A 20,723-nucleotide genomic window follows, 5' to 3' on the forward strand; every position below is an offset into this window, starting at 1 on the left:
CCCACCTTTTTTTGGACCGTTTCCCGGAAAGCGGTCCGGTCCGCGAACTAGGAGCGTAACGGGAGTCCACCATTTTGTGTTTCGGTCGAATCAAGGTATAAAATGGCGGGTAAATAATGTTCTGAATGGGTAGAAGGGGGCATGGTACAAGTATTTTGCCCCCCTACATTTTCTGAGGGTGGCTGAGGAGGACTATATGTGCGAAGAAAAAACTTTTTTTTTTAAATTTTGCGCGGTTAGCTTCCAGTTCGCGTACCGGATAGCGCTCTTTGAGCGTAGTTTGTTGAAAATTACAGAAAAAAGTTAGAAAAAAAATAATAAAAGTGTGTGATCAGATGAAGGGTAGCTCTGAGAAGAGCTTTTGGGTTTATGGTACATTTAGGTACTTATAAGTAGGTACCAATGCACATTCTTAAATTCAGAATGAAAATTCTGTTGCCCTCATCTGAGAAGTGAACTCCATCTCCTCTGTAGATATCTTGCATGTAGTAACGCAAGTTATTGTTGTACAGAGAGCCCATTCCATGGTCTCTCATGAAAGCTGAAACAGATTTGTTTACATGCTTCCTCGCTTTCTCAATTTGTGGAGAAAATTGGTTGGACCACCTCCATTTCTGTCTTTGGCATATATTGGAATATACCAAAGCAGTTTGAGGAAAAAGTGCCATTAATTGCTCAAAGGTGTCCTTTAAAAGCATTTCCAGACCTACCCCTGTCAAAGTGCCCAAATCATTACCTCCACAGTGCACTATTAACAGGTCAGGTTTTGGCAAATGCATAAAGGTTTTCACCAATGGTATCAATTGGTGACATTTTAATCCTCTTTGGCCCAACCACTTAATTTCCACATCCTGTAAATTGAGGTTGTGTAAATTTCTGTTCTCAGCATACCTTTGAGCCCAGTGGATGTAACTATGTCCAACAATCCAGACCTTAAACATGGTGGGAGAAGGTTGTTCTGCAGTCAGATGAAGTGTGGTAATGAAAGGGCAGTTGAAACAGTAGGAAATTGTAAAGAAAAAAAACTGTGGATTTCCAATGCTAATGAATCATTAGCAGTGATTGGTGCATTTCCATTTCTGAAAACAGAAAGTTAGGGTGCATGGATGTGTTCTTTGAAAGATGTAATTTGAATGGTCAAGGAAGAAACATTTAATGAAAGATTGCACTGGATACGCAGGTGCACTGAGAGTTCAGAGTTCAATTGAAACATTGTTGTGTGAATTTGCAAACATGAGAGGTCTTCCAGGAGGTCGTTGCTATGGAAAAAAGGCAGAGAGGGCAGAGGGGGGAAGGGTTTTGATTTGAAAAAAGTGAGGGAAGAGTTATGATTGGCTAATATGAGAGATATGTGAAATGAATATCTGTATTTCTGTGCTTTCAATAGCTGCAGCCTCTGGAGTGCATCGTTTTTCTTCTGCTGAAGACAATTTGGTGTATTTCTGAGACTGTTTTCAAAACTCAAAAAGTATTTGCTAAGGTGAGAAAAGATTTATTTATTTTAGATAGAGAATAGTATGAATTAAGGAGAAAATGATGAAGAAAGCTGTGTTTTTAAACTGTGGCTTTGTCTGTAGTGATATAGAAATAGATTTTGTTACTTTGAGAAATTGTAATTGCATATTCGGTGTAGCATTCTGGCATGCAGTAACACGAGTTATTGTGGTACATGGAGCCCATTCCATGGTCTGTTATGTAAGCTGAAACAGATATGTTGTTTTTAAAAACGATTTTAGAAATCAATTACATTTCTGGATATGTACTGCTAGAGCTTCATAGGTTGTTTTGGGCCATATTTATAAGGCATTTGAGTGTCTATTATGCTATTTTACGTTCTTCATGGTGCAAATTTCTTGTAAATACGCTCCCACTTGCGCTTGGCAAATTTAGATTTTGATTATGGGAGTTACCTAGCCATGTTAATAGTGTCCCAAAAATGGTGCTAGGGCATTCCAGAAAACACTTTCATGTGTCTCAAGGACATTTTCAGTCATTTCTTCATGAATGCAGGTATACAATTGATTTATATGCTGTGTTTAAAAACGAATTTTGAAATCAATTACATTTCTGGATATGTACTGTTAGAGCTTCATAGGTTGTTTTGGGCCATATTTATAAGGCATTTGAGTGTCTTTGATGTTATGTTTTCCTTTTAAAATGGATAGTGTTCCTCATGGGGCCCTGAGCAGTTCTTAGCCATGTTATTTAATGGGAAGTGGATAACATGGCTAAGAGCATTTGGTGGAAAATGCATGAATATCGCTGACTGTTCAGCGATATTCATGCATTGCGGCCGTTTATTTTTGCTTTTGCGAGCAGTTCTTAGCCATGTTATCCAATGGAAGGTGGATAACATGGCTAAGAGCATTTGCTGGATAATGCATGAATATCGCTGACTTTTCAGCGATATTGATGCATTGCAGCCGTTTTTTTTCGCATTTGCGAGCAGTTCTTAGCCATGTTATCCAATGGGAGGTGGATAACATGGCTAAGAGCATTTGCTGATATTCATGCATTGCGGCCGTTTTTTTTTGCATTTGCGAGCAGTTCTTAGCCATGTTATCCAATGGAAGGTGGATAACATGGCTAAGAGCATTTGCTGGATAATGCATGAATATCGCTGACTTTTCAGCGATATTCATGCATTGCAGCCGTTTTTTATAGCATTTGCCATAAATCTTGCTAAGGAGAAAATGATGAAGAAAGCTGTGTTTTAAACTGTGGCTTTGTCTGTAGTGATATAGAAATAGATTTTGTTTCTTTGAGAAATTGTAATTGCATATTCGGTGCACCATTCTGGCATGCAGTAACACAAGTTATTGTTGTATATGAAGCCCATTCCATGGTCTCTTATGTAAGCTGAAACCATTTTTGAAATCAATTTCAATAAATTTCTGAATATGTCCTGCTAGAGCTTCATAGGTTGTTTGGGGTCATACACCTTTTTTAGGGAGAGATTTATGACTGTTGTATGCCTGTTTTGTACCACTGTGTGTCATTTTTGTGATGCAGTGCTGGTGCAAAAGATTTGCTATGTTAAATAATAAGTAGGGCATTAAGTTTTTGATGACTGTTATTCATTTACTGTTTGGTAATAGTGGTTAATAACATTTTTTATTATATTTTTCCACAGATTCAACTGCAGATTCTTTCATAGTTTGGAAAATGCCTACAAAAAATAGAATTAGAAAGGCTAGAAAACGTCAAAGACAGCAGGATGATGTTTTATTGCAGCAGTCCTCTTCCCCAAATACTTGTCAAAACACCAAGAAAGGTCCGGGTAAGAGCACGAAATCATTCTTAAGAAATATTTGTAGTAAAAAAAGTATTTTTCCAAAAAATGTTTCAGTCCACAAAAAGAAAAGCAATTTAAATGGAAAGGAGAGACCCATCAAAAATGTTACTGGTAGAGGAAGAGATAACTCTGTGCATGATAGTAGAAGGAAACAACAGTTTAGGGACATTCGACATCGAATGTTCTGTAACAGGATAATAGTTAATTTACTGAAAAATATTTTAAAAAAAGGCCAACAGAAAGCGGCATTTTATAAGAAGAAGAAAAATGTAGAGAAAATTATTGATCATGCTTTTGAAATTAAGCGAAAGTTGTTTATTTTGGTAATCAATAGAATTAGGAAACTAAGCAAGGTAATTTCTGATTTCAAAACAAAAAGTAGATGGAAGAGAGTAGTAAATCGTAGTAACTTTTGTGAAGTTTTTTCCGGAGAATGGATGCATAGTTCAAGTTGTGAGGCATTTTTTAATGAGGAGAGTTATTTTCAGGATAATGATTTGGTGTTTGCAGTTGACACCAGTGGTCGAGCTTATGAAGTGAAGGATGGTTGTCCAGTTGAAAAAGAACAACTTGTGACAACAGAGACAGAAGAGGCGCTAAGTGATGAGGTTTTAGGAAGACGTCCTAAGGGTCCTGTGTACATTTGGAAGTGTAGTTCTATTTGCAGTGTGCGACAGGTTTCCATCAATTTGCTTTGTGATTTTATACGGACATTTAATAAGAAAAGTTTGAAGCAGAAAATGAAGTTGTTGCAAGATTTAGATCCTTGCAGAGTGAGACAAATGACAGGTTTGCGTGGTCATTCACTGGCTTGTCTTTCCAGGAGAGTATGCCAGAGTGTTTTTCATCATTTCAGGATGCTAGCAGTGCATCATAATAAAGTGAGAAAATTTGTGAGAATGTTGTATTATGCTAAGAGTCCAGCAATTATGCTTAAACAATTATGTGCTGCTCTTTTGCATGGGTCTGAAATAGATGTGAAGAATATTTGTGAAGAAATTGAGTTTTGTTACTTTGGTAGTAGAGATGAGAATGTTCAAATTGACCCAGAAGTAGAGGGTTATGTTGAAGATAATGTACAGGTTTCCAGTACAGATAATTTTCAGAAGGAAATTGCCACTTTTCAGATGAAATCAAGTGAGAGGCCTAATTTCACTTGTGTATGTTGTCGACGCACTTATTATAAGAATCAGACTAAGGGGGTCATTAGGATGGCGGACGGAAGTGCCTCCGCATACCCTGAGTATGCGGAACAGGCCTATTTTCCGTGCGCCCGTCGCGGACACTCCGTCCGCCAAATCAGGATACAAAATACGTGGCAAAATCCGTCCGCGGCGGTAGAACAAGGTCCGCCGCACCACCACACCCAACTACGCGGCAGACGTAACCGTACCAGAGACTCCGCCGTACGGACTGACGACTAGGACCGTCCTCCAAATCAAGATGGCGGAAAACACACATAAAAGCGCTGCGGATAAACAACCTGCCTGAACACGGCGGATGCTCCACAGCGACCATACCCACCACGAGCCGCACGCCGACATGGACCCTGCACTACAGGCTTACCCGATACTCTACGCGATCCAGTACGTCCTCGTCTTGGCCCACCATCGACGACGACGCAGGTAGGCACCTAAGCATTCGCTGGCTGGAGAGGAGTACCGGCAAGGGCGGTGACGTAGGGAGGGGGGAGGGACATGTCCCAAAATGCACAAATGCCTGTGTACGGCAACGCCTCCAAGGGCCGTGACCCAGGTAGGGGAGAGTGACACGTAGCACAACCAGGGCTCAAGTCGGGGTACCACGCGGGTGGACGGCGTCCCCCCACTAATTTAACAGGGAGCATGAAAACTATAAACTGCAACTGAGTGGAAGCCATCTTTTGTGTCGTCACTTCCTGTCGTGATTTCAGCGTCACCCCACTTCTTGTTGCAGGACTTGGGTCCTGAGCAGAACCCACCGCCCCCAAGAAAATAGCAATCCACACCAGCATCACACACGCAAGAATGACTCTGACAAAGCACGACACATGAATCGCAATTTTATTTACGCAGATTCGGAGCAAAGTCACAGTCTAGGATGGAGCATGGCCATAGTGGACACCAGAGCAGGTACATCAGAGGCAGTACATCAGTATCAGAACAGCAACAGGGCAGTGTGGGCACCAGAGCAGGTACATCAGATGCAGTACATCAGTATGAGGATAGCAACAGGGCAGCAACAGGGCAGTGTGGACACCAGAGCAGGTACATCAGATGCAGTACATGAGAGGGCACAATGCAGTATCAGAACAGCAACAGGGCAGTGTGGACACCAGAGCAGGTACATCAGATGCAGTACATGAGAGGGCACAATGCAGTAGCAGAACAGCAACAGGGCCGTGTGGACACCAGAGCAGGTACATCAGATGCAGTACATCAGTATGAGGATAGCAACAGGGCAGCAACAGGGCAGTGTGGGCACCAGAGCAGGTACATCAGAGGCAGTACATCAGTATCAGAACAGCAACAGGGCAGTGTGGGCACCAGAGCAGGTACATCAGATGCAGTACATCAGTATGAGGATAGCAACAGGGCAGCAACAGGGCAGTGTGGGCACCAGAGCAGGTACATCAGAGGCAGTACATCAGTATCAGAACAGCAACAGGGCAGTGTGGGCACCATAGCAGGTACATCAGATGCAGTACATGAGAGGGGCCAAGTGCTCCAACAGTCCATAGCACTGAAAACGTCCATCAGAGGCAGCACATGAGAGGGCACAATGCAGTATCAGAACAGCAACAGGGCAGTGTGGGCACCAGAGCAGGTACATCAGAGGCAGTACATCAGTATCAGAACAGCAACAGGGCAGTGTGGGCACCAGAGCAGGTACATCAGATGCAGTACATGAGAGGGCACAATGCAGTATCAGAACAGCAACAGGGCAGTGTGGACACCAGAGCAGGTACATCAGAGGCAGTACATGAGAGGGGCCAAGTGCTCCAACAGTCCATAGCACTGAAAACGTCCATCAGAGGCAGCACATGAGAGGGCACAATGCAGTTCCAGAACAGCAACAGGGCAGCAACAGGGCAGTGTGGACACCAGAGCAGGTACATCAGATGCAGTACATGAGAGGGCACAATGCAGTAGCAGAACAGCAAAAGGGCAGTGTGGGCACCAGAGCAGGTACATCAGATGCAGTACATGAGAGGGCACAATGCAGTAGCAGAACAGCAACAGGGCAGTGTGGACACCAGAGCAGGTACATCAGATGCAGTACATCAGTATGAGGATAGCAACAGGGCAGCAACAGGGCAGTGTGGGCACCAGAGCAGGTACATCAGAGGCAGTACATCAGTATCAGAACAGCAACAGGGCAGTGTGGGCACCAGAGCAGGTACATCAGATGCAGTACATCAGTATGAGGATAGCAACAGGGCAGCAACAGGGCAGTGTGGGCACCAGAGCAGGTACATCAGAGGCAGTGCATCAGTATCAGAACAGCAACAGGGCAGTGTGGACACCAGAGCAGGTACATCAGAGGTAGTACATGAGAGGGGCCAAGTGCTCCAACAGTCCATAGCACTGAAAACGTCCATCAGAGGCAGCACATGAGAGGGCACAATGCAGTAGCAGAACAGCAACAGGGCAGTGTGGGCACCAGAGCAGGTACATCAGATGCAGTACATGAGAGGGCACAATGCAGTAGCAGAACAGCAACAGGGCAGTGTGGGCACCAGAGCAGGTACATCAGATGCAGTACATCAGTATGAGGATAGCAACAGGGCAGCAACAGGGCAGTGTGGGCACCAGAGCAGGTACATCAGAGGCAGTACATCAGTATCAGAACAGCAACAGGGCAGTGTGGGCACCAGAGCAGGTACATCAGATGCAGTACATCAGTATGAGGATAGCAACAGGGCAGCAACAGGGCAGTGTGGGCACCAGAGCAGGTACATCAGAGGCAGTGCATCAGTATCAGAACAGCAACAGGGCAGTGTGGACACCAGAGCAGGTACATCAGAGGCAGTACATGAGAGGGGCCAAGTGCTCCAACAGTCCATAGCACTGAAAACGTCCATCAGAGGCAGCACATGAGAGGGCACAATGCAGTTCCAGAACAGCAACAGGGCAGTGTGGACACCAGAGCAGGTACATCAGATGCAGTACATGAGAGGGCACAATGCAGTAGCAGAACAGCAACAGGGCAGTGTGGACACCAGAGCAGGTACATCAGATGCAGTACATCAGTATGAGGATAGCAACAGGGCAGCAACAGGGCAGTGTGGGCACCAGAGCAGGTACATCAGAGGCAGTACATCAGTATCAGAACAGCAACAGGGCAGTGTGGGCACCAGAGCAGGTACATCAGATGCAGTACATCAGTATGAGGATAGCAACAGGGCAGCAACAGGGCAGTGTGGGCACCAGAGCAGGTACATCAGAGGCAGTGCATCAGTATCAGAACAGCAACAGGGCAGTGTGGACACCAGAGCAGGTACATCAGAGGCAGTACATGAGAGGGGCCAAGTGCTCCAACAGTCCATAGCACTGAAAACGTCCATCAGAGGCAGCACATGAGAGGGCACAATGCAGTTCCAGAACAGCAACAGGGCAGTGTGGACACCAGAGCAGGTACATCAGATGCAGTACATGAGAGGGCACAATGCAGTAGCAGAACAGCAACAGGGCAGTGTGGACACCAGAGCAGGTACATCAGATGCAGTACATCAGTATGAGGATAGCAACAGGGCAGCAACAGGGCAGTGTGGGCACCAGAGCAGGTACATCAGAGGCAGTACATCAGTATCAGAACAGCAACAGGGCAGTGTGGGCACCAGAGCAGGTACATCAGATGCAGTACATCAGTATGAGGATAGCAACAGGGCAGCAACAGGGCAGTGTGGGCACCAGAGCAGGTACATCAGAGGCAGTGCATCAGTATCAGAACAGCAACAGGGCAGTGTGGACACCAGAGCAGGTACATCAGATGCAGTACATGAGAGGGCACAATGCAGTATCAGAACAGCAACAGGGCAGTGTGGACACCAGAGCAGGTACATCAGAGGGCACAGTACAGCAACTTACAGCACACTATCAGGTGGATTGCGTGAAGTACCCGCATCGGACACACTGGCAGCACCAGAAACCGGAGTGTGACACACAGCCACAGATGTAGTGACTGACACGTGAGCCACAGACCCAGATACACTGCCAGCACCTGATACAGGAGTGTGACACACCGACACAGCCCGAGTTACTGACACATGGCCCATAGACCCAGATACACTGCCAGCACCTGATACAGGAGTGTGACACACCGACACAGCCCGAGTTACTGACACATGGCCCATAGACCCAGATACACTCCCAGCACCTGATACAGGAGTGTGACACACCGACACAGACCGAGTGACTGACACGTGAGCCACAGACCCAGATACACTGCCAGCACCTGATACAGGAGTGTGACACACAGACACAGCCCGAGTGACTGACACATGGCCCATGGACCCAGATACACTGGCAGCACCTGATACAGGATATGTCTCGACGGATACCCTGCCACTAACAGACACATGCGAGTCAACTGCACCAGCGCCACTGTGACCACTGAAATGATGAGCCACAGGGCTGTATGGTCCAGGAGGCAGGGTGGCCCTGGGAGCGGGGGATAGTTGCAATTGGCCGATATCGGATTGGGCATGTGTCAATGCTGTGTGTCTACGCTTCTTTTGGACATGTGCCTGCACCCTGGACAGGACAGGACTCACAAGTCTACCGGACTGAGAAGCAATTTCACCCACCATGGGAGGTGCATGTGCTGGGGGGGGAATGGTCTCTGGGGACGTGCTGGAGCCTGCTTGTCGTTTGCTGTGTGGCTGCCTTGTGGCCTCTGCAACATGTGTCATGGGGGATGCCACAACAGGGTCCACCTGCATCCGTCCCTGACGGGCCATGATGGGAGTGGATGTAAGGGGTGACTCCACTGCTGAGTCTTCTGTATTCCGTTTGCCAGAAAACAGCTGTCTCAGAGCAACTATGGGTGATGTATGCCTGTCCCTGACAGCGCCACTGTGCATGGGCGAGTCCTTGGGCCTTGGATGTTCCATTTCCGTAGGAGTACTGTACTCTGCGGACTTGCCCTGTTCCCTGGATGGTGCCCTCTTCCAGGCAGCAGACTTGTCGTCTGTGGTGTACATATCAGCTGGACACCCCTTCTGCCCGTGTGTGTCCCTGCCCCTGGGACTGTCCGTGCTCCTCTTAGGTGCGTTTGTCTTGTGACTATTCTTGTCCCTGCCCTTGGGAGTGGCTCCTTCCTTCGTAGTCTCCCTGCCCTTGGGAGTGCCTACATCCTTCCTGCTTTCCCTGCCCTTGGGAGTGGCAGCTTCCTTCGTAGTCTCCCTGCCCTTGGGAGTGCCTACATCCTTCCTGCTGTCCCTGCCCTTGGGAGTGGCACCTTCCTTCCTAGTGTCCCTGCCCTTGGGAGTGGCACCTTCCTTCGTAGGCTCCCTCCCCTTGGGAGTGCCCACATCCTTCCTGCTGTCCCCGCCCTTGGGAGTGGCACCTTCCTTCGTAGTCTCCCTGCCCTTGGGAGTGCTGACATCCTTCCTGCTGTCCCTGGCCTTGGGAGTGGCACCTTCCTTCGTAGGCTCCCTGCCCTTGGGAGTGCTTACATCCTTCCTGCTTTCCCTGCCCTTGGGAGTGCCTACATCCTTCCTGCTTTCCCTGCCCTTGGGAGTGGCACCTTCCTTCCTGCTTTCCCTGCCCTTGGGAGTGGCACCTTCCTTCCTAGTGTCCCTGGCACTGGGAGTATGCGAGCCCTCAAGAGATGTATTAGTCTTCTCACTGTCCTCGTACAGGGTAGTGTCAATGGAAGCGGGAGTGAGTCTTGGCCTGGTAGTACCTTGTGTGTGGGATGGCTGTGCAGCATGTGTAGCCATTACACCAAACCCCTCTTTTGCCTCACGTGTGTGTACTCCACTATATCTGACGTTGTCCTTGTGAACAGAGTTACCTGACCTAGGGGATGGGGTCTGAGGCCTACGTGCCTTGACGTGCTGGCTGACGCTGCTTCTAGTGCAATAACCTGTATTAGAGTCCAGATCAGAAAATTCACTCCCCCCTGACACATCCAGAGTTGTAGATGGTGGAACAGAAGTACCACCCAGTCCATGCGACTGTGCAATGGCAGACGACACACTGTTAGACAATGACTGCAGTGTCCTGTGTACACCAGCCAGATCACCATGCATACCTTCCATGAATGCCACCACCTGCCCCAACTTCCTATCGTGGTCTTGGAATGCATTAATCATATTGGTCTGGCCCACACACAGCTGTCGCAGCAGATCAACAGCCTCTGCACAGAGAGAATTTTGGGTCACCGAGGCTGGGGCAGCGGTGCCGACACCGAACGCCACTCTTCTCCCCCTACTCCTGCGGGCACGAACAGTACATGGTGCAGTTGCCGGCAGGGTGGGCCCTGTGTGCTGTGTCCCGACCGAAGGTGCTGGTTGCCCACTCCCAGTCTGTGACAACAGTGCTGACTCACCAACACTGTCGGAAGATGATGACGATGTTGTCTCCACATGCGAGTCCTCCGGGACGGTTCTGTCCCCCTCTCCGCCGCTGCCCCCTTCGGTTTCAGTCTGCGTGTGCGCCACGTCTGATCCGGATGCATTGCCTTCTGCAATCTCCGCCGTCTGTGGCTGAGTGCCCTCTGCCAAAGCTGAAAAGCACAGGAAATGGGTGTAAGTAATGGGCACACACACGTACAGTACTGCTGCGGAATCCATTAAGCCACTGATGACACTGTCCATCGATCCCCCAACCTGCACACAGCCCACCCCAAGCAGTCATCCTCACAGGAATTCTGTGGCGTTGGCCGTAATACATGTACAGCATGCACACTGGGCATGAGGAACTACATCAGCACACAAGTGTTGCCAAGGGGTGACGGAGCACTACAGCATGTGCATGACAACTGAACAGCTTAGCAGGTGGCGTCTCAACATTCCGCATGTGCAAGTGAAAAGTTAACTGTGGCAATGTCACCAACATGCCATTGGTAATAGACTCACGATAGACGGAAGACCCTGATGTGTGTGGGCAACCATACATGCATTGCACTCACAAGCAACATACACTGACAGTACGCTTACCGCCACGTTGCTGTTCTTCCACACGCAACCGCTCGGACAGGTCAGGATGCGTCACAGCTATGATACGGTGCATGAGAGGGGTCATTGAGCGTCGGGCCAGACGTGCCGTCCGTGGAATCAGCCCTAGTGTCACTTCCGCTACATTCTTGCTCAGTCTGGAAATGTCGTCCCAGCGTTTGTGGCAGTGTGTATGTCGTCTATTGGACACCCCCGCTGCTCGTACTTCACGTGCAATGCTCCTCCACACGTCCTTGCGAAGGTGCAGCTTTACCTACCATGATGGGAGACAAAAGGGTGGAAGTCAGGGGACAGTTGGCCAGTCACACAGATAGGAGCAACACATTACTCTCAGCAGCCATGCACATATCGATACTTTAGTTGTTCTCACATCACACCGCCAACTTTCCCAGAGACCAGGTGCCATATCACACCTCATGCACCACAACTCATCCCCCACGACACTTACCGCCTGTCCGGGTGCGCCGTACAGGCGTCCGTAGTTGCGTAGCACAGCCTCCACCAGGACATCCAGCTCCGCGGCGGTGAAGGGACGAGACCGGACCTCTTTGACTCCCGACATGGCAAGGTCACGGAGTATGGCACTAGAGCGGCAGTCGGTGGTCAGCTCCGCAGCAGCAGGTGGAGGTGATGGTCACAGGCAGCAGTCGGTGGCCAGCTCCGCAGCAGCAGGTGGAGGTGATGGTCACAGGCAGCAGTCGGTGGTCAGCTCCGCAGCAGCAGGTGGAGGTGATGGTCACAGGCAGCAGTCGGTGGTCAGCTCCGCAGCAGCAGGTGGAGGTGATGGTCACAGGCAGCAGTCGGTGGTCAGCTCCGCAGCAGCAGGTGGAGGTGATGGTCACAGGCAGCAGTCGGTGGTCAGCTCCGCAGCAGCAGGTGGAGGTGATGGTCACAGGCAGCAGTCGGTGGTCAGCTCCGCAGCAGCAGGTGGAGGTGATGGTCACAGGCAGCAGTCGGTGGTCATCGTAGAAAGTTTGCTTTTGCACATCACACATATATAGGGCCCAGTGGCCATGTCAGTGGCATACGGCGCCAGCCATTGGTCCGCCGTGAGAGCGTGTTTGGAATTGGGCCAATGATTGGCCCTGGTGTTGCGGTGAACACCATACGGTACTTGCAATTGGCCATCCGTGGCCCATGTCCACACCTCCCATTGGCTGCACTTGCACAGACCGTCACGCTCACACACCGGCAACTGCACGTGCTAGAGACCGGGACGGATGCATCATTTGCAACAAAGTTGTAAGAGTGGCGCCACCATGGCGGGGCACGTATTCAGCGGGGGAGGTGGAAGCCAAAACAGCCATAAGCTGATGTCCATGCACATGCCTCTTCATGACCCCCCTTACAGTGACATAGCATCAGCCAGCCTACACCGGCCGGCCCAGCTCTACCCACTACCGCCGTGCCAGGCCCAGCCCATGACCGCCGTTGCGGCCGTGCCAACTTCCGCCGCTTCAGGCCCCCTCCACTACCGCCGTGCCAGACCTAGCCCATGACCGCCGTTGCCGCCGTGCCAACTACCGCCGCTTCAGGCCCCCTCCACTACCGCCGTGCCCTGGCAGCCCTGGCACGGCGGTCATGGGCTAGGTCTGGCACGGCGGTAGTGGAGGGGGCCTGAAGCGGCGGTAGTTGGCACGGCCGCAACGGCGGTCATGGGCTAGGTCTGGCACGGCGGTAGTGGAGGGGGCCTGAAGCGGCGGAAGTTGGCACGGCCGCAACAGCGGTCATGGGCTGGGCCTGGCACGGCGGTAGTGGGTAGAGCTGGGCCGGCCGGTGTAGGCTGCCTGATGCAATGTCACTGTAAGGGGGTCATGAACTGGCATGTGCATGGACATCAGCTTATGGCTGTATTGGCCTCCACCTCCCCCGCCGAATACGTGCCCCGCCATGGTGGCGCCACTCTTACAAGTTTGTTGCAAATGATGCATCCGTCCCGGTGTCTAGCACGTGCAGACAATTGGAATGTTGAACGCGGGCCGCGTATGGCCAGACGTCAACAGCGGAAGCAGTGCACCGCCATGGCGGCGTCAATGAGTGCATGTCAGCTGACGATGCACGATGCACTATGTTTAATTGTCTGCAGCTGCATGATGAGGGTTGTGTGCGTGATTGCGTGATTCCACACTTCATGCTCTATCCCATGGTTTCCATACCATGCCCATCGGTGTGCCACTAATGACCGTCACTTTTGGGTCATGTCACATGCCTTGTTGGCAGTGATGTTGAGGTGCAACAGAGTGCATTGGACATGTTGCAACACATCATGTAGCTGGTGGGTGCACATTGCTACGTCAATCCATGTTGTTGTGACAATCAGAGGTGTCACACATAGGCAAATCGTACACTGACAATTACATGTTGGATAGAGTGCGGTGACATGTCAGTGAGTTGCACAGACATGCGTTGTATGTGAATTGACTTCCATTCCATTTACTCCCACACAGGAGGGCTCAAAATGTCCATCGCCCATATACTGTGCTGGAGGACATGGTGGACGAGGAGGTGGTCCGGAAATTCAGGCTTGATCGACGTCGATTGCTGGAGCTAGTGAACAAGTTGTCTCCTCACCTGCAGCCGCGGAGAACTTATCCAGGCTCAATTTCACCCACCCAAAAGGTGATGGCGGCACTCCATTTTTTTGCAACAGGCACATTCCAGTACACTATAGGACATGCCGGGGGAATGTCACAGGCCATGTTCAGCACGGTACTCAAGGATGTGCTAACAGCCATGATGCTGTACAAGCATGAGTACATACATTTTCCACAGGCGGCAGAGTTGGCAGCGGTCAAGGCAGACTTTTATGCACTGGGTCGCATTCCACACGTTGTGGGTTCAATTGATGGCACGCATATTGCGATCATCCCGCCACGGGCACGTGAGCAGGTGTTTCGGAATCGGAAGCACTTCCACTCCCTTAACGTGCAGGTGGTGTGCCAGGCCGACAACATTATCTCACATGTGTGTGCAAGATTTCCTGGCTCTGCACATGACGCCCACATCATGCGGAGCAGCATAGTCCCACGACTGATGGCAAATCTGCGTCCGGCACAAGCCTGGCTTGTTGGTGAGTATGCTGTGGTGACTGGAGTGATATCTGGGTGGCTTGGTGTGGCCACATGTTCAGGTACTGATGTCTGTCTCTCTCTCTAATTCCCACATACACAGGCGACTCGGCTTACCCAAACAGGCCTTGGCTTCTGAGTCCAATTCGCAATCCCACCACAGCAGGAGAAATGCGATACAACGATGCCCATGGTAGGACACGTCGAGTGGTGGAACGAACTTTTGGCCTGCTTAAGTCTAGGTTTCGGTGCCTAGATAAGACTGGAGGGGCCCTGCCTTACGCACCTGGCAAAGTATGCAAGATTATGATGGCCTGCTGCATGCTCCACAACCTGGCTGTGCGAAATAACATTGCACTGATCTTGGACCCAGATGAACAGCAAGTTCCTCGCCCTCCCGACCCAGCCATGTCGACTGATGAGGATAGTGGTGAGGAGGAAGGTGTGGACCAGAGGCGCCAGCTCATAGAACGCTACTTCCCTTGACTGTGAGTGTGCCCCTCTTGTGCTGCTTGTGTATGCCCTGTGTAGGTTTGCTGCTCTGGTGTCATTGTGTTGGGGATCATCTATGTGTTTTGTTATGTGATGTATGCATGTGTGTGTGTGTCTTCATTTATGAGTACATGCACTTCTCCATGATGTGTGTAGTGTCAGCCATTCGTGTAGTGATGTGTGTGGTTTGTTGTAAGTTGCACTGCAGTGAGTTGGGATGAGTGTGATGCTGTTTACTAACGTCTGTTTGCGGGTTCTATGTTTCCCTAGGTCACTCCGTTGCGGCATGATTCTGTACCTGTTGGATCCCTGAACCTGGTTACGTCTGTTTCTGATGCAATCATGTGAATAAACATGGAGGCAACACATCATTGAGTGAGTAAGTGGTATTTATTTACAGATTGTGCATAGGGGTAGGTGCATATTTACAAAGGAGTGAAGGGGTGGGGGAGTGACTGTCCAAGGTAATGGTGGATGAAATGGCCGTGCAGACACCACATAGGGTGGTGTGTGCCTACTGCAGCAGGCCTGTGGGAGGTGGGACCGGATACTTTCCAGGTAGGATCGGAGGCTCACGTACTCCAAAGAGTCACTGTCGGCTCTTCTTGGAGCGTGTGCCATGTGCTCCAACACTGCTCTCGGCGACTTCGTTCCTCGGACGGCCCCTCCGTCTTTGTGCCGGGACGGGGTCAGCTAGGGGCGCAGGCTGATCCGGTACCACATCCGCCGCCAGGGGCGCAGTCGGCGGTGGCGGTGTTGTGGCCGGTGCCGATGTTTGAGGGGGGGAGGGGGGGGTGGTGTTGGCGGATGCCCTGGCGCTGAAAATGTCGACCAGTTGGCCAAGCCGCCTCTCGATGGCCCCCAACATGGCGGTGTTTTCCACAAAGTCCTGGTGGGCCCGGTCTGCATGTTCCTGGCTACGTGCATAGCCCGCCTCCACCCGGACTAGTGCTTCATGGCACTGTTGCACAGCAATCAGTGTTGTGTCATCTGCCCTTCTTTCCGCCCTGCTCCTGCCTGCAGGATCTGCCCTTGCAGTGGTGGGTTGCCTGACTGTCTCCCGCCGTGGCTGGGATGGCGCTGGCCCAGCGTTGGCGGCGGGGTTGGGCAGGGTGGCAGGGGCAGATGTGGTGGTAGTAGTGGTGGTGGTCGAGGTGGTGCTGGAGGCAGCTGTGCAGGTCCGAGTCGCCGGTGTTGTTGTGATGCCAGTGCCCGTTGTTGTAGTTGCAGGTGTGACCTGCGTGGCAGAGGTCCCTGGCTGGGTGCTTGGTCCGGCACCATCCTCTGCCCCGGAGTTGGCTGCACTATCGTCCCATGAGTGCTCGGAGTTTGGGGATGCTGGAGGCCTGGTGTCAATGGCGGAAGTCAGATTAGGATCCCCTGCAAAAGAATAATGTGATGATGAGTAATGTTGCCTATACGTGTACATGTATTTATGGTTGACATTCAGTCGGCATTGGCACACACCCCACCCACCACCACCACCCTCTCTATGGACATGGGGGCCTGTTGGAAGTTGTAGTTCCGACCCCTCACACACCCCACCCACCACCACCACCCTCTCTATGGACATGGGGGCCTGTTTGAAGTAGGACTAGTGACCCCTCACACACCCCACCCACCACCACCACCCTCTCTATGGACATGGGGGCCTGTTGGAAGTAGGACTAGTGACCCCTCACACACCCCACCCACCACCACCACCCTCTCTATGGACATGGGGGCCTGTTGGAAGTTGTAGTTCCGACCCCTCACACACCCCACCCACCACCACCACCCTCTCTATGGACATGGGGGCCTGTTGGAAGTTGTAGTTCCGACCCCTCACACACCCCACCCACCACCACCACCCTCTCTATGGACATGGGGGCCTGTTGGAAGTAGGACTAGTGACCCCTCACACACCCCACCCACCACCACCACCCTCTCTATGGACATGGGGGCCTGTTGGAAGTTGTAGTTCCGACCCCTCACACACCCCACCCACCACCACCACCCTCTCTATGGACATGGGGGCCTTTTGGAAGTTGTAGTTCCGACCCCTCACACACCCCACCCACCACCACCACCCTCTCTATGGACATGGGGGCCTGTTGGAAGTTGTAGTTCCGACCCCTCACACACCCCACCCACCACCACCACCCTCTCTATGGACATGGGGGCCTGTTGGAAGTTGTAGTTCCGACCCCTCACACACCCCACCCACCACCACCACCCTCTCTATGGACATGGGGGCCTGGTGGAAGTTGTAGTTCCGACCCCTCACACACCCCACCCACCACCACCACCCTCTCTATGGACATGGGGGCCTGTTGGAAGTAGGACTAGTGACCCCTCACACACCCCACCCACCACCACCACCCTCTCTATGGACATGGGGGCCTGTTGGAAGTAGGACTAGTGACCCCTCACACACCCCACCCACCACCACCACCCTCTCTATGGACATGGGGGCCTGTTGGAAGTTGTAGTTCTGACCCCTCACACACCCCACCCACCACCACCACCCTCTCTGTGGACATGGGGGCCTGTTTGAAGTAGGACTAGTGACCCCTCACACACCCCACCCACCACCACCACCCTCTCTATGGACATGGGGGCCTGTTGGAGTGCTTTAGAGGTTGGTGAGTATGTGGACTGCATGCAAGGCTGGGGTATGTGGGATGTGTCTTCAGAGTTGTGTGGCCCACTCCGTGTTGTTGTGTTTGTGGTGGTTGGTTGGTACTTACCAGCCTCTTCTCCATCAGGGAGTCCATCGAGGGAGTCAGGGTGCAGGATGGTCAGCACCCTCTCCTCCCACTCGGTGTATGGTAGGGGCTCCGGGGGGGTTCCACCGCCGGTATGGTTGGCCCGGAGGAAGTTCTTGGCTCTTATAGACTTCACCCGGGTCTTCAGGTCGTGCCACCGCCTCTGGATGTCAGCCTTGGTTCGCGGAACGCTCCCGGAGGCATTGACCCTGGTCACGATGCGGTCCCACAGGCTGTTCTTCCGAGCTATGCTCGTCTGCTGCACGAGGGACCCGAAGATGTGGGGTTCCACACGAAGGATCTCTTCCACCATTACCTTGAGCTCGGTGTCGGAGAATTTGGGATTCTTTTTGGGTGCCATGGTGCTCGGGGGGTGTGTTTGTGTGGAGTGCGGAGGTGCTGGTGTGTGCTGTTTGGGTGTGGTGTGGTGGGTGTTTGTGTGCAGGGTGTCTTTGGGTGTGGTGTGGTGGGTGTTTGTGTGCAGGGTGTGTTTGGGTGTGGGTTATGTGTCTGAATCAAATAGTTAGCTGTAAGTCAAGTATTGTCTCCTGCTGTCAGCTATGCTGGGATGCAGAGGATTTCAGGAGTGGGTGGGAGTCAATTTATAGTCTGTGTGTTGGCCCTGTGTGAATGTTGATTGGCAGTCAGGTGATAGGTGGGTGTGTTGTAAGGTGTGGTCTATGCAGTTCTTGGGGGTGGGTACTTGTGTCTTGTGTTTGGTTTAGATGTGTCAGGTGGGTTGTCGTCCATTTTGCTGTGTTTGGTGATGGATTCTGTCGGTATGAATGCCATTTGAATGACTGTAGGGATGTTGGACTTCCGCTGTGGTGCCCCGTTTCTCATTGCATTGCTACCGCCGCGGACGTGGATCGCGGTGGCTACCGGGGTACTTGCGGAGTTATCCTAATTGCGGACACGGAAAGTACGCAGGTATCGCGGGGGAGGTTGTTGTTCTCCTGGTCATGTGCGTACGCGGCGGTCGGTGTTTTGTGGGTTCCGTCCGCATGCAGCGGAATCAGGTGTACTTCGTCCGCCGCGGACGGGGATTGTTGTGCTCCGTCCGCCGCGGTCGGCGTTTCGGTCACATTTGATCCTAATCGCTAATGCGGTTTTTCCGCGGCCAGGTCCGGAGTATCTTGACACCTTCCACGGCGGACGGACCACGTTTCCGTCCGCCATCCTGATCGGCCCCTAAGTTAGTGGATTTATATGCAAAAACTGAAAGGGAAAATAATAGTGAATGGAAGGATTTTGCCACATACTTGATGGTAGAAAATTGTTTTGATTTGGGAGTGGACCAACGTGTGTGTACTTATTGTTGTAATAAATTAAATCAAAACCAGATGCCTGCTAGGGCAGTTCATAATAATCTGGAATTGGTTGAGATTCCTTCAGAATTGAAGGATTTAAATACTTATGAATCTATTTTGATTCAAAGTATCCATCCCTTTCAGGCTATTGTAAGATTGGAGCCAAAGACAGGGAAGTTGCCTCCAGCAGATTTACAGAGAGGATTAAAGGGAAGAGTTGTTTATTTGCCTCTAGATTTGAACAAAAACATTAACACAATTGGAGTTGAGAAAGTGGAAGAGGAACCTCTGGTTATCTTGGTTAATGGGGTTCCGACAAAGAATAAGAAAATATGGCAAGATTTAGTGGATGTTAGGAAAGTGAAAAATGCAACTTTGTATTTGAAGAAAAATAATAAGTACTATAAGAATGTATATGTTGCAGAAGAGGAAGTAAGTGATGAAGAGGATAGCGTTTTGTGTGCTGGCCAAATTGAGAAAGTAGAGGTGTCTAATAGTGAAGAAATATATGAACATTATAGTGTTCATCCTTTGCATTCCAAGGAAGTCATGGGGAATGCTATTGAGTCGTCTGAATACCGGACTTTACGATTGTATGCAGAAGATCCTAGGTTTCGTCAATGCATTCCCTATTTGTTTCATCTCCTGTTTGAAAGCGATCTGTCAGGACTGTCATATGCAGTGAACCACATTTTAAAAAGTGGTATACAGATGCGAAACATCTCGGCAAGTGACTTTATGCATAAAGTCAATGTCCAAGACAGTATTTTGGATTCTCACTTAATTAATCTCATGGCGTGTCAGCGTGGTACTAATGAGTACTGGTACCGTCGTCATGGTGATTTAAAATGTATGCTGAGGAACTTAGGAACTCCAACATGGTTCCTCACTCTGAGCTGTGCCGAGTATGGCTGGGAAGATTTACTTGAATTTCTACGAGAGGCAAATGGAAATATTGAAAACATTGAATTCAAGACACCTGGAGAACTGTGTTCTTTGGATCCAGTGAATGTATGCAGGTACTTCAATCATAGATTTGAAGCTATGATGTCTTTCATCACAAATAAAAAGAATCCACCTCTTGGAGAGGTGTTGGATTTCTTCTGGAGAAAGGAGTACCAAGCAAGAGGTGCCCCTCATATACATATGTTGTTGTGGATCAAGGATGCACCTAAATTTGGAACAGATCCGGATGACTTAGTGATGAATTTCATAGAACAATATTCTACATGTGCTGTTCCAAACGCAACGGAGAAGAAAAGCCTAAGAGAACAAGTTCTACGTTTCCAAAGCCATCGTTGTGGAAAGTACTGTCGTCGTAAATTCAGAAACAAGGACAAGTTCTACAGCAAATGTCGTTTCAACTTTCCACGACCGGTGATTTCTAAAGGAAGAGTGAACAGTTTGATGTCTTCGCTGCGACATAATGTGACGAGGAAATCACCCAAGAATACATACAATTTGAAAAGGAACGAAGAGTCCAAGTACATCAATGACTACAACCCAGTGATTTTGTCAATGTGGAATGCTAACATGGATATACAGTTTGTGGCTGACAACTGTATGGCTGTGGCTCGGTATGTGACATCTTACATCACCAAAAAAGAAAAGACAGAACTGAAGGATATGTGGGAGGACATTTCCCAT

At 50.4% G+C, this 20,723-nt stretch overlaps 1 protein-coding gene across 1 annotated transcript in view; it reads right to left on the minus strand.

Annotated features, from left to right (window-relative positions):
• AMER3 (APC membrane recruitment protein 3) overlaps nt 1-20,723 on the minus strand; it is a 224,079-nt gene that overhangs the window by 21,933 nt on the left and 181,423 nt on the right. The window lies entirely within an intron of this gene.

This window comes from Lissotriton vulgaris, chromosome 11, assembly GCF_964263255.1.
Source record: "Lissotriton vulgaris chromosome 11, aLisVul1.2, whole genome shotgun sequence".
In the NCBI taxonomy this organism is placed as follows: Eukaryota; Metazoa; Chordata; class Amphibia; order Caudata; family Salamandridae; genus Lissotriton; species Lissotriton vulgaris.